The sequence below is a fragment of the Marmota flaviventris genome, chromosome 8 (assembly GCF_047511675.1).
Source record: "Marmota flaviventris isolate mMarFla1 chromosome 8, mMarFla1.hap1, whole genome shotgun sequence".
NCBI classification, from domain to species: Eukaryota; Metazoa; Chordata; class Mammalia; order Rodentia; family Sciuridae; genus Marmota; species Marmota flaviventris.
Genome location: NC_092505.1, coordinates 87,786,148 through 87,799,950, shown reverse-complemented (window position 1 = coordinate 87,799,950; position 13,803 = coordinate 87,786,148). Strand labels below are relative to the sequence as shown.

The following is a 13,803-nucleotide window of genomic DNA, read 5'->3' as shown; positions in this document are numbered from 1 at the left end:
TGAAAATTTGTAGCTTCTTTTAGTGTAGAGAAAATATGTATGTCATGTGTAGTTTGATCTGCTAAATCATTGCCCAAACTAAGGGCTCCAGGCAATCCTGTATGTGCCCTGATATGTCCTATAAAGAATGGATCTTTTCTGTCCCAGATTAGACTTTGTATAGTGGAAAACAAAGAGAAAACAGTAGAGGAAGGGGAAATCCCACCATCATATTCAAGGGATAATATAGCATTAACTATATACTGACTATCAGAAAATAAATTAAATACAGAATCTTTAAACATCACAAAAGCTTGTAATACTGCATTAAGCTCTACCTTTTGAGCTGATTGTTTGGGTACTAAAAATATAAAAGTTTGATCAGGGGTAACTACTGCTGCTATACCATTATTTGATCCATCAGTGAATATATTTGGAGCATTCATGATAGGTGTTTTCCTTGTCATTTTTGGAAAAACTACAGGATGCGAAGACCAAAAAGACAACAAAGGATTAGATGGTAAGTGGTTATCAAATGAAACATTAGATTTACACATGATTATTGCCCAAGTATTTAACTCATTAGCTAACTCATCAATTTGATCCATAGTATATGGAGTAATAATTTTATTGGGAGAAATTCCAAACACTCCCTTTGCTGCTTTTATGTCAGGGGCTAGAAGAAAATTCTCCTTCAAAGAATAGCCTGACATTTACAAGAAACAGCCCCCTGGGAGACATACTGCCTGGGAGACATCCTGCAGCTACCTATCTTCCTGAAACATCCTGCGGTTATCAGGATCATCAGACATCCTGCAGTTGGCAGTTTTACCACCCACATCCTGCAACTGCTGATTAGAGAGCTTCCCCATCCCCAGCATTTAAGTACCCCTGTGTGAACAATAAAAATTTGCAGCTTGATCAGAACTCCTGTCTTGCTGTCATCCCTCGTGTCTCTTGTCCCTTCATTCCTCCCCACCTAGGTTTGCGGCCCTCATTGATGTGTCCTGCTGGTCGGGACACTTTTATTCCTTTGAGTATTAATTGTCCTACAGCCTCAGGATACCTAGTAAGAATAGTGTTAGGAGAATAAGATAAATGTACCCACAATAATGGACCTTCTTGCCAAAATACTCCTGTAGGAATATTTTTTGTTGGTAGTACAATAAATAATAAAGGTAAACTTATATCAATTCTATCCAAATGCATATTTTCCATATGTGTTTCAATGATTCTTAATGCCTTTCTTGCTTCAGGCGTTAACATTCGGGGTGAATCTGGATCTGATGGACCTTTTAGGATATCAAATAAAGGTCCTAACTCTCCTGTTGGTATGCCTAGATAAGGCCTTATCCAATTTATGTCTCCTAGTAACTTTTGAAAGTCATTAAGTGATTTGAGTTGATCTACTCGTATTTGAATTTTTGGTGGACGGACCATGGTTGAGGATAATAGAACTCCTAAATAATTAGTTGGAAAATTTAATTGTACTTTATCTATTGCTATCTCTAGATAATAATTTTTTAATAAGTTTTTAAGTATGGCATAACATTCTAGCAATATGTTTTTATCTTTGTGTGCTAATAATACATCATCCATATAGTGAAATATTTGTAGTTCAGAATTTTGATTTCTAAGTGGCTGGATTGCTTTGTTAACATAAATTTGACACATAGTTAGGCTGTTAGCCATCCCTTGAGGGAGTACTTTCCATTCATATCTCTGATCAGGACCTTCATGATTCAGTGCAGGGATAGTAAATGCAAAACGTGGACTATCCTCAGGATGAATTGGAATTGAGAAAAAACAATCTTTAATATTTATAGCTAAAACATACCAGGTTTTTGGCAAAGCAGACAATTGGGGAATCCCCAATTGAGCAGGTCCCATAATAACCATCTCATTATTAATGGCTCTTAAATCTTGCAATAATCTCCATTTACCAGATTTCTTTTTAATGACAAAAATGGGAGTATTATGGGGAGATACGGAAGGTTGTATATGTCCCTCCGCTAATTGTTGTTTGACCAGGTCATGGGCTACTTGTATCTTTTCTTTAGTCAGGGGCCACTGAGGAACCCATACTGGTCTTTCTGATTTCCAAGTAATTTTTGTTGTCTCATGACCCCTTCTGAAAACCCAATCCATGTCTATCTATTCCTTGATCTATTTGAATTGGTGCTGCTATACCTAGTTCTTGTTCTCCTAATCTTTTTTCTTTCCCAAAACCTTATCTAGCCCTAATAGTAGGCACATTTGGATTGATGTTATTTGTTAATTTCAAACCTAATTGATCTAGGACATCTTGTCCCCATAAATTTATAGGAAGATGATCCAATACATATGGCTGTATAGTTCCTTCACATCCTTCAGGATCCTTCCAATCTAATACCATTGCACTTCTATGGGGATTAGTTGCCACTCCTAGGCCTCGGAGCGTTTGAGTGGCTTGTTGTAACGGCCAATGTTTTGGCCATTCTTGATAAGAGATGATGCTAAGGTCTGCACCTGTATTGAGTAGCCCATTAAATTCATGTCCTTGAATATTTAGTTTTAGCATGGGGTGAGAATCTAAATTTAAAGAAAGCGTAGCCCAATCTACACCTGTGGAGCCTAATCCCCTGGAACCTCTTTCTATAGTACGGCTGGAAAATTTCTCATGCAGGCTGGGTATTATTAATAACTGTGCTATTCTATCTCCTGGTGAAATTACTGATATACCCCTTGGAGAACTGGCTATAATTTTTATTTCACCTTCATAATCGGGATCAATTACCCCAGGACTTATAATAAGTCCTTTTAGAGTGGAAGAACTCCGTCCCAATAATAAGCCTACTGCTCCTTGGGGAAGAGGTCCTTTTACCCCTGTGGGAATGATTTGAACTCCCATCTCTGGAGTTAGTACTGCTCTGGCGGAGGCGCAGATGTCCAACCCTGCGCTCCCTCTGGTTTGTCTGATGAGGGATCTAATGGATAATGTGTCCTGGGCACTCCCCTGATGGTGTTGCTGGGTTCCTCCATTGCCCCGTATATTTGTGGTCCTGGGCCCCCCTGTCCGTTTTTTGGCAATGGAGCCTGATGCTTTTCTCCACGATATTGTGGATAAACACTTGGTCCTTGTCTGTTTTTTGATAATGGAGTACCCTCTATGGTGGTTTGAGAACGGCATTCATTAGCCCAATGTCTCTCTCTACAGCATTGTGGGCAAATACCCGGTATTCTACCCCTTTGATACCTAGTTTTGTTAAACCCTCCTCCTATGGGGCAATTCCTTTTTTTTTTTTTTTTTTCCACCAGTCATTGTGTTCTTTATTTTTAAATTAATACCACATCAATTTGCAGTTTTACAGGAACCAAGATTCAAGCTCCTTGGGTGCTACTGTATTTTTATGTTGCACGCACAGACACGCACACAGTTTCATTAGTACTTTTTTGTCTATGTTTTCCTTAAAAAAAAAAAAATTCTGCATGGCACAAACATCTCTCCCATTATCATTAACACAGCAACAACAAAAGAAAAGAACCAGGTGTGGGGCTTCCAGTGCAGAAAGAGGTCCTTTGGAGGGGAAGCCTGAAAGTCCATCGGTGCAACGACTTCCTGGGAGGGTAAGGAATAGTGATGGAGAGGGAGTTTCTTAATATGACAAAAAATGTTAAAAATTGCAAAAGGAAAGGGGGCAAGAAAATAAGAAAAGGGAGTATGGGAAGAGTTCCTTTTACTCATCTAAATTCCCAATTAAAAAAAAAATCCTCCCAGTGCTTCCTGCAGAGCTGCAGTACTTTGGGACCAACAAATATTGTAGCCCTTACAGCTTGCTCCCTCTTGGAAGGGCAGGACTATGTAGGAGCTACAAGCTTAAGGAACTTAATGACTGCTTTCACACTGACTTGAGTCTCCATGTGGAAAAGGGAGGAAGAAACTTTGTCTCAAACAGGAATCAATGATTCCCAATCACCCTCCACCTGCTGTGCCTGTGCACTGCTCTGTTGTCTCCAACTGCAGAAAGCCCATCAATACACTCTGGCCCTGTCTGGTCATCTTAACTTAAAAGTTCACAGAAAGCACTCTCCAAAGGAGCATCGTGGGCCATGGTACAGGGGCTGAGCATTTTGTGTGTCTGAAAAAGGAAAGCACCCTCAAAGCAGATAGACTCCACATGAACCACAAAATGCGCGACCCCACACTGGCGTGCAGTCTCTTAGCCACAGACACACAAGATCTCCCCTCAAGCCAGCTTGGCTTTGGTCCTTACACTAAACTGATGAGCACACATTAAAGCAACAGCATGTGAGGAGAAAGCAGTGGTGGTGGTGGTGGTGGTAGATAAAGAAAAACGTTTTTCTTTTTCAGTAGTTCCATCTTTTGAGACTGTTCCCCCTCCACGGACTGAGACAGGATTACAATAACTCAATAACTAGGGAGCCCACATGCAGATTATTTTTCTCTAACAAGTTTACAGCAGTGTACAGCAGGTACAGACATTTATTTCATAATAATAAAAGTACAACCATATTTATTAAACTTGAGGTGAGGTGGGTGGGCAGGAAAGAGGGGAAAGCACATTCAGGAATGAGTTCTCAAATTAACTCCCAGAACTGGCATCCAAGAGATGATGTGGACACCATGCTCCCAGCTGGTGGAGCCCTTCCTTCCCTGTGGGTGAGTGGCAGAGGGAGGTGGCCATTGCTGTGCCCCTGCCACACCCTTTCCCACCATTTTCTGTTTCTACTCTTATTTCTCAGATGGCATTCTGGAGACAAGAATTATCACTACTACCTATAAGTTACTCAGAGCTGGAAGTTATATCATTAAGTCAAGAAGAGGAATATTAAGAGTAGCTGCTCACAGTGTGGGGCAGGAGGATGGGATTGGTGAGCTGCAAACAACCCAAGGAAGGCATCCCCCTCCTGTCCCCAAACCATTTCTTCATAAGTTAATCATTATTTCTTAACTTAAAAATAAGGGCAAAACTATAATGGGAGTTGTGTAAAAACTAGTCCTTGAAAACTGAATAGAAGGACCCAAGAAATTTTTCTACCATTCACTTTCTCTTTACCTCTAATCTTTCCCCTTTTCATGCTACAGGTAAAAAGCTCCACCACCACTAAGGTATAATTTATCCTATTAATTTGATTCTTTCTTTATTCTTTTGGGTTCTAAGATATCAGTTCTTTTTGTTCAGTCCACTGTTTCTTGTGCTTGATACTGAGGGTAAAGGGAAAGGAGGGGGAGAAAATACCAAATTAAAATAAAAATAAGCTTGGAATGCAGGCTCAAGCTGACACTGAGCATGTCCTCCATGGTACAAGTAACATCATTATAACTATTAAGTGGTGTTTTAGTAACGGTTGCATTTCTGGTTTCCATGTGTTTATTCTGCCTTTTTTTTTTTTGGCGATTCCAGGGAGTTTTGCTTGGATCTTTTCAACAATTGACTTGGTTTGATCCCGGACGATGCCAACATAGTGATCAATCTGGGTCTTGTACTTCTCATAGACAATTGGGACGCTGAAGATGAGCAGCTCCGCAAGAATCAGAAGGGTGATTCCATTAAAAACGTCACCAACATAGGTCATCAGCCACATGAAGACAGCCAGCTTCAAGGAGTCGACCAGATCTTCCACCAGAAAGAGACGAATGATGAGTTTTAGGGCCTTGTTGACATGCACCATGGCAGCATTCATGTAATTATGGAAAGCTTCTGAGGACAGTGTAATGTCCACATCCAGGTAGGCTTTGAATGGATGGCCTTCTTCTGATTTCTGTACAGCTTGGATGATGGACTTGTAGACTCTGAAGCTGATGGTGACAGAGAGAAGGGCCAGGATAAGGTAAGAAACCACACTGATGACACTGAAGGCTGCCAGGGACAGCAGCATGATCAGTGTGGTGCCAAAGACAAACCCAGTCTTCTTCACACCTCGCCAGAAAATCAGATCGTGCACCGCACAAGAGGAGCCGCAGCTTTTCGCCCCCAGGGCGGGTCTGGTTCCCGGGCTCCCGCCACCACCAGCAGCGGAGGGATCAGCCCGGAGGACGACGAGGAGATGGACGGGGACTGAGTGGCCGCTGTCGACTCCGCCATGGCTACACGAGCAAGGGCGGGAGAGGGGTGAAGAGAGACATGGGGCGGGAGAGAGGGAGGGGAAATAGAATAAGTAGGCAGCAGGCTCTCCAAAGTCCCTTCGCTCAGCCTGTTCCGAGGACAGACTCCGACAGACTGACTGACTGACTCAGTCCAGCGCAACGAGAGGGAGAGCAAGCACGCATGTGCACAAAGAACCGGGGGCAATTCCTTTTAAAAATGTCCTGTTTGTTCGCAATTGTAGCATGTTTTTGGCCTGGCATCTAAAGCCTGTTGTACTGCAGCTGCCAAGACTTGCCCTTGTTCATTAATGTCTCTACATAATTTAATATATGTGTTTAAATCTTCATGTTTCCATGGTCTAATGGCTTCCTTGCACCGACGATTTGCTTGCTCAAAGTCTAGCTGTTTAATTAATGGCATTGCTTGCTCTATATCCCCAAAACCTCTGGTAGCTGTTTGAATAAGCCTATCTACAAATTCAGCATAAGGTTCATTAGCTCCTTGTATAACCTTAGATAATTGTCCTTGTAAATCTCCATGTCCTTGTAAAGTCTTCCATGCCCTAACCGCATCTGCAGCAATTTGTGAATATATAGCAGGATCATATTCAATTTGTTGCCGCTGACCCTCATAAGGTCCCTGTCCTAACAACATATCTAGATTTCTCTGAGGATAACCAGCTGTTGCATTTCGCCTAGCCGTCTCCATGCAAAATTCCTGATTGGCAACCTTCCATAACAAATATTGCCCACCATTTAGCACAGCTTTACACATGCTAGCCCAATCTGCTGGCATCATGTCCAAGTTGGTAATGGATTCGATCATGCTTACAATGAAGAGTGCTTGGGGACCATAGGTTGTTACAGCCTCTTTTAGCTGCTTCACTGTTTTGAAATCTAAAGTATGGTGAATTCGCTGCCCTCCGTCTGCTCAAATATAGGGCATGCTAATCTTTGAGGTCCTGTCTATCAACTATGGGGGTTGGGGGCCTCACAGCATATGTTGTCTCTATAGGTGGAGCTATTGGTTGGACACTTACGCCCTCTGGTGATAGAAAGGTGTTAGTAGCAGCCTCCTGTTGTAACTTTTTTTCTGATAGCCCCTTTTCCTTTAAATTTTCTTCTTCTGTCTGACTAACTCGAGAGACCTTCTCTTTTACTTTATCTACCATAGTCTGAACCTCTAACAATTTACTTAACATTCTTTCGGTTTGTTTTTTACTAATTTCTGATCTACTATAAAGATAACGCAACCCCCCAAAAAAAAAAAAACACAAAACAAAACCAAAACAGAATGAAATAAAAATGGAACAAAAAATCGTTGTATCAGTTTTTCTATTTTCTTGACATGTGCATTTGTGGTCTATCTCTATCTGTTCCTCAGGGGCGAACAATTTCAAACTTTGAGCCAACCATTTTCCCCAGTTTGCCTAAGAAAGTTCTAGGGACAGGCAGCTTGAAATAAAAACAAAATAAATCAAAACAAGAACACATTGTTTTTTGAAATGGTCACCCATTCTTTTGCTCTACTTCAGGGGCGAGCAATTTCAATTACCTCCAAGCTTCAGGCGTTCCCCACACGGGCCACCAAATGCTGCAGTCTGGCTGGGCACAAAATAACCGAGCTGCCACACCGCCTTGTAGGTTCAAATAGCAACCTTTATTCCCGAACTCTCACGGGCACTCTACACACACTTCCTGGGAACACACTGCCTCCACCGGGCTCTGTGCGCCAATTCTCTCAGAACCCTGCGAGAACTCAATGGGAACTCCAAAGGAGCAGGCCCCCAGGCAGCAGGATCCGCCCTAATCCCAGCAGGACCTGCCCTAATCCCGGAGCAGGGTCACCTTTCAACCATTCCCTCTGACAAAAATGCCAGGCCTCATTCTGACTAAACTGTGGCTCTCAACACTTAATCACTTCTGATTTATTTGAGACAGGGTCATGCTAAATTACTAAGGCTAACCTTGAATTTGGGGATTCTCCTGCCTCAGACTTCAAAGTATTTGGGACTTCAAGTGTGTGCCACTATGCCAGACTCAGTTGCTGGGATTATCATACTAATGATTTGAAAAATAATTTTCTGAATAATGATTTTCCACATTAAAGCATTAGCCTCCATAACTTGCTGATTAAGGTCATCCTCCATAATAAACTTGGTGTTAAACTGGTAATTATCTCAATCCAAAAAAATTGTGAAAGATAATTTCTTCATTCTAAAAAGAAAGTTTTTTACACTGCTAAATAGGAATCCTATATTATCCACTAATCTTATTTACATACTTTAAGAGGGTGATTAGAGTTTTTAAAAAGGAATTTTCATTATACAACTTCTAAAAGTTGGTTGTTTGTTGTTTCATTTTTTTTTCCTGGATAATTGTTTTTCCTTGCTAATAATACTGAGGTGAATTATATCCTAAGAAATGTAATGAAAAGTAAGTTTTGAAAGAAAATTTAGTTATCTAGTTTTTAATACCTATGCAAATGTCCACTTCCAAAAAGTAGTGTAGTTGAAATAATTGCTTTTTCCTTTTTACAGTAAAGCTGAGATCAGGAATTGGAATCATACTCATCATATGTAATTTCTGGTGGGAAGTTTCTCTTTAAGCCCATTTACCATGTTGTTCTGAATTCTAGTTGGTGAAATTTGAAAATATTCAATTCTCTTTCTTCCTGTCTACCCTATTTATTTTATTTACAGGGTTACCTCTTCATGGCATTATTTGTCTGTTTCTAAAACATATTCCTCAAACTATATTCTTTCCTAACCCCCAGCATTGAGGATTGAACCCAGCAGTGCTCTACCACTGAGTCCTTTCTTTAAATTTTGAGACAGTGTCTAGCTAAATTGCTGATGCTGCCCTCAAATTTGCCATCCTCCTGCCTCAGCCTCCCAAGCTGCTGGGATTACAGATGTGTCCACAATGCTTGGCTCACAAACTATATCCTATGGCTGATTTTTATAATCTTTGTAATTCTTTCTCACCTAATTTGTGTTTTCATAAAGTTTCAAAAAATTAAAAGTTTTTCAAACTAATAAAGTGAATCACAGTGGACTAAATGTTTGTGTCCCATCTAAAATTCTGAGATTGAAATCCTAACCCCTAGTGAAATGATATTAGGATGCGGGGCCTTTGGGAAATTAATTAGGTCATGAGAGAGGAGTCCTCATCCAGGGAATTAGTGCCCTTATAAAAGGGACCCTAGAGAGCTCTCTCCTTTTTTTTTCATGAAGGTATAAAGTCAGCAGCCTGCACTGGAAGAGGGCCTCCACCAAAACCCAACCATGCTCATTCCCTAACCTCTGACTTCCAGCCTCCAGGACTGTAAGAAATAATTTCCCCTATTAATAAACTGCCAAGTCTATAGAATTTTATTATAGCAGCCCAGACTAAGACACAGTGGGTCTGTTTTTATTTATTCTTTTTTTCTCTCTAGTCTCTTTAAAAAATTAAAAAGTCACCCCATTTATGCCATATACCACACCAGTTACTTGTACACCCTATAAATATTTTATATGTAATGACCTAAGAGTAACTTGGCTATGATGAATTTGTACATTTCAAATGCATTTATTTTAGATTTTAAGCAGCAGAACATCATGGCACAGATTTTAATAAAAAAACTGTTATACTTACAAAAATTATGATTAAGTTACTTATAGTATTGATCCAATATGGGTTACTGAGCAACTAAAATGCTGAAGAAGAAACTAACCTAAAATGACAATATTACATCTGGGAGGAACTTCAGCGATCTAGTCCAGGCTCATAAAGTGCACAACATATAAAATAACTCTATATATAATAACTATGGTATTATAGTTTTGCTTTTCATGGTTGTAAATTATATGCTGTAAAATTTAGCATACCAAATCTTTGGTTCATGTATATTTTATGATAAGACTAATTTTAAAGAAAAACTTAAGGAAAAATATTGGTGCAGTGGACTACACCTGTAATCCCAATTGCTCAATAAGTCTGAGGCATGAGGATTTCAAGTTCAAAGCCATCCTTAGCAATTTAGCAAGGCTATAGACAACCTAGCAAGACCCTGTTTCAAAATAAAAAGGGCTGGGGATGTGGCTCAGTGGTTAAGTGCCCTTGGGTTCAATCTTTGGTATAAACAAAACAAAAAAAGTTTCTGGGCATGGTGGCACACAACTGTAATCCCCATGACTGGTGAGCCTGAGGCAGAAGGATTGCAAGTTCAAGGCCAGTCTCAGCAATTTAGGGAAACCCTGTCTCAAAATAAAAAATAAGCTCTCTGCTTTCCGATCATCATGTAAGCTGCTTCTCTCCACCACACTCTTCCACTGTGATGTTCTGCCCCACTTAGAGCCCAAAGGAATGGAGTTAGCCTGTAAAATCCATAAAGAACTGAGACTTCTGAAACCTGAACCACTGAACCACTGAATGTTAATGAACTACTCATTATATAATTCTTGGCTTTTTTTTCAACTGGCATTAAAATGTAACAGTCCTAATGAATAGGACATTATAGGATTTTAAGAAGCATCTGTGAAAATTGACAGAACGTGGATGGAGATAGATGGTTGGAAGGTACCAGGTCTTGAGCATCCTGCAATGATCTTTCAAACCTCTCCTGGGATCTGCACAGGCTAGACCTAGGAGGGAGCAGTGCAAAGTATGCTGTAAAGGGAATCAGAAAGCTTTCATCTCAATATTATGTCTCTAATTTATTTTTCAGCTTTATATTGTAGACAACTTATTAGCATTTCTCAAGAGTAGAAATGATATATAATATATTCTTAACTATAAGGGATGATGTTTGCTTTATGAATTTTGAATGGGGAGATGATAATAATTATGTTACTATCACCAGGTGGAGTACACATGCCTATAATCCTAGCCACTTGGGAAGCTGAGGCAAGAGGATTACAAATTCAAGGCCAGCTTCAGGAATTAAGTGAGGACCTAAGCAACTTAGCAATACTGTCTTAAAATTAAAAATAAAAAGGGCTGTGGATATCTCAGTGGTTAAGCATCCCTGGATTTAATCTCTAGTAACTGCCCCTGACCCCAAATTTTTATTACTAGTAATAGGTACCATGATTGAATCCTTATCATGCCTCTGCCATGGCAGTAAATATTTTACATAAATTATCTTATTTAAATTTCACAATGACTGTGTGTGTTTGGTGTCACTTTTACTTGCATGTTGTTGTAAGAAAACACACTCAGGAATTAATTACATCATCTTACATGACTGGTCTAGTAGGCATTAGACATAGAATTCTAACCTGCATTAACTTACTCAAAAGACCACACATGTAGTCAGTATTCACACATAATAAAAACTCACTGAAGCAATATAAAAATATGGGATCTTTATGAATATTGACCCATGATAACTATGGAGTCTGTTAGCTTGCTGTACACAAAATAAATGCACTATGCTTTTCTTGTAAAAATAATAAATAAATAAAAATAAAATTTTAAAAATGCGGGGGATGTTTCCTCTAAGTTCAATTCCCAGGAGAAAAAACTAAAACTAAAAAAAAACTTTTCTTAAATGAAGTAAATAATAGAAATATTGATACACGAGTACAGGAAGAACTGAATGGGTGATGCATAAATGATTTTTGAAATTTGAGAATATGGAATTCCATTTTTTTCCAGTACTGGGGATTGAACCCAGTGATGCTCTACCACTGAGGTACATCCCCAGCCCATTTTATTTTATTTTTTTAAAATTTTTAGACAGCATCTCACAAAGTTGCTGAGGCTAGCCTTGAACTTGTGATTCTCCCGCCTCAGCCTCCTGACCCACTGTGCCCAGCTAACATGGAATTCCAATCTAAACTTGTTTTTAGCTTAGAAAAATGATTCATTAATCATTAGTCAATGCTTTTTTAAGGTAACATAAACATAACTTCTAACCAATCTAATCATTCTAAGAATTTTCCTTAGAGAAAGTTAAAATGTGCCCTCCCCCCCCTTTTTTTTTGAACATTATATTTGACACCTGGAAAGAGAAAATAACAAAAGAATATGGACCAAAGCATGACTCTTGATTTCTAATCTGTGTTCCCTAAATATAAATTGTGATTATGACCATGAACAATGAATGCAATGTTATTAAATTTCTCTCAAATGGTCCATGGACTCTTTATAACTTCTTAAAAACTCACTTCTTTACTCTTCATTTTACAAACAGCTATGGAATATCCACCATCAAGCTACTTCACTACATCTTTTTTTGCTTTGTGTATAGTGCTACCATAACCATACTTGTGACTAAATACTCCAAAATATTTTCCAGAGTGGTGAAAGTTTACACAGTCATTGGTGGATCATGTTTCCTTACATCCTTATCAACAATATCATATGACTTTAAAATCTTTTGCATGTCTGAGGTGTATAAAGTAGTACATTGCTTAAATTTGTAAGGCTGACAATATCTTTATTTGCTTGATAGTCATTTTAAAAGTTTTTCTCATTTTGCGAACTCCTTCTCCTTATTTAATTTTCTTTTTCTATTTTTGAGACAGGGTTTTGCTATGTTGCCCAGGCTGGCCTTGAACTCAGGTGCCCAGGTGATCCTCTTGCCTCAGTCTCTGCAGTAACTTAGACTACAAACTTGTGTCACCATGACTAGTTTTGCTTCTCCATAATTTTTTGTCCACTTTTCTATTGGGTTTTTTCTGATCAATTTTCAGAAATTCTTTATACATTTTAAATACTGATTTTATTTTATTTCTTTATTTTGGGGTGGTATCAGTGCCTGAACTTAGGAGCACTTGGCCACTGAGACACATCCCTAGCCCTCTTCTGTATTTTATTTAGAGACAGGGTCTCGCTAAGTTGTTTAGTGCTCACTGTTGCTGAGGCTGGCTTTGAACTCATCATCCTCCTGCCTCAGCCTCCCAAGCTGCTGGAATTATAGGCATGCATCACTGTACTGGGCTTGATTTTATTTTTTACAGTACTGGGGATTGAACCCAGGGCCTCATTCAGGCTAGGGAAGTGCTCTACCTCTGAGACATAATTCCTGGCCCTGATTTTCTTGTTTGTTTTTGGTGCTGGAGATAACTAAGCATGCACTCCCCCACTGAACTATACCCCTAATTCTTATCATTTATTTTGCACTGGGGCTTTAACCTCAGGGATACTTTACCACTTAGCCATATCCCCAATCCTTTTTATTTTTTATTTTGAGACAGGATCTCACTAAATTGCTTACAGCCTGTTGCTAAAGCTGGCCTCAAACTTGCAATCCTCCTGCCTCAGCCTCTTGAGTACCTGGGATTGATTACAGGTATGCATCACCTTGCCCAGTAAATTTGATATTTATGGCCTATATTCCTAGAGCATATCATTTGTTACTGATGTCTTTTGTGGAAATCTTCATAGTTACTAGGGATAAATTGCATTTTCCCTTTGCAAGTTGTAAAATTCTCTCCAGCTCCTATGTTACAAAAACTACTTCACTACATCTTTTTATTGTTTTATTTTTCATGTTTAGGACTTATATACATCAGAATTTATTTCTGTATAGGTATGACTCAAGTTTAATTTGTATTCATTCAAGTTAACCTATTTCTAACCCAATACTATCAGTTTAAAATTCATCTTCTTCCATTGACTCATGCTACTAATTTTACAAAGTATCAACTTCTCATAGACATAATCAGAATTATGAGTCCATGCCTGTACTCATGATATTTCATTGTTTGTTATCCCAACAGAACCACATCCTTTAATAATAATAG

General features: G+C 39.1%; 1 pseudogene; it reads right to left on the bottom strand.

Moving 5' to 3' along the window:
- Positions 1-5,136: 5,136 nt before the first annotated feature.
- Positions 5,137-6,080, bottom strand: LOC114098067 (reticulon-3 pseudogene; annotated as a pseudogene).
- Between the last annotated feature and the right edge of the window lie 7,723 nt (positions 6,081-13,803).